Source organism: Rhinoraja longicauda, chromosome 11, assembly GCF_053455715.1.
Source record: "Rhinoraja longicauda isolate Sanriku21f chromosome 11, sRhiLon1.1, whole genome shotgun sequence".
NCBI classification, from domain to species: Eukaryota; Metazoa; Chordata; class Chondrichthyes; order Rajiformes; family Arhynchobatidae; genus Rhinoraja; species Rhinoraja longicauda.
In genome coordinates this window covers 7,952,936-7,954,274 of record NC_135963.1, presented here as the reverse complement: position 1 = coordinate 7,954,274, position 1,339 = coordinate 7,952,936, and positions in this window count along the sequence as shown.

Below are 1,339 nucleotides of genomic sequence, written 5' to 3'. Positions count from 1 at the left end.
ATCTGTCCCTGTGTGTGTGTCTGTCTGTCCATGTGTGTGTATCTGTCCCTGTGTGTCTGTGTGTGTCTGTCCATGTGTGTGTGTCAGTCCCTGTGTGTGTGTGTATCTGTCCCTGTGTGTCCCCCTGTGTGTGTGTGTCTGTCTGTCTGTCCCTGTGTGTGTGTATCTGTCCCTGTGTGTGTGTATCTGTCCCTGTGTGTGTGTGTCTGTCCCTGTGTGTGTGTGTATCCATGTGTGTGTATCTGTCTCTGTGTGTGTGTCTGTCCTTGTGTATGTCTGTCCCTGCGTATGTTTGTCCCTGTGTATGTGTGTCTGTCTGTCCCTGTGTATGTGTGTCTGTCTGTCCCTGTGTGTGTGTCTATGTCTGTCCCTCACTGTGTGTGTTTCCCCCTGTGTGTCTATATCTGTCCGTCACTGTGTTTGTTTGTCTGTCCCTGTGTGGTCGTGTCTGTCCCTCCCTCCCTGTATGTCTGTCCCTCCTTGTATGTCTGTCCCTCTGTGTGTCTGTCTGTCTGTCCCTCTATGTCTCTGTCTGTCTATATTTCTGTACATGGCTGTGTGTGTTTCAGTCCCTCTATGTGTGTGTGTGTCTTGTGTCCCTCTGTGTCTGTCTTGTGTCACTCTGTGTGTGTCAGTCAGTCCCTCCGTATGTGTCTGTCTCTCTGTGTGTGCATGTGTCTGTCTGTCCCTCTGTGTGTGTCTGTGGTAGTGCCTGTGTGTCTCTGTAACTGTGTGTCTGTGTGTGTGTGAGGGAAAGAGACAAATAGTGCACCCAGGAGTGTATCTGTGCACTATTCCCAGTCTGTGCACGTGTCTGTGCAACATTGTCATCCTGTGTGCGAGTGTTCTGTGCAACAGTGTGTGTGCAATGTTGCCAAACTGCACAATTGTTTGTGCAGCAATGTGTGCAGTATTGCCTTCTGTGCGAGGGTATTTGTGCAACAGTGATTGTACAATATTGTCCTAATATTTGTGCAAACGTGTGTACGCAATATTGCTCGTCTGTGCACAAGTATTGTGCAACAGTGCGAGCGCAATATTGCTTATCTGTGGGCGTATCTGTGCAACATTGTCGTTCTTGTACACAACGTATTTGTGCAGTAATGTGAGTGCAATACTGCCAGCCTCTGCACAAATGTTTGTGCAACAGTATGAGTGCAATACTGCAAATAGCTATATTTAAGAGGGAGTTAGATGTGGCCCTTGTGGCTAAAGGGACCAGGGGGTATGGAGAGAAGGCAGGTACAGGATACTGAGTTGGATGATCAGCCATGATCATATTGAATGGCGGTGCTGGCTCGAAGGGCCGAATGGCCGACTCCTGCACCTAGTTTCTATG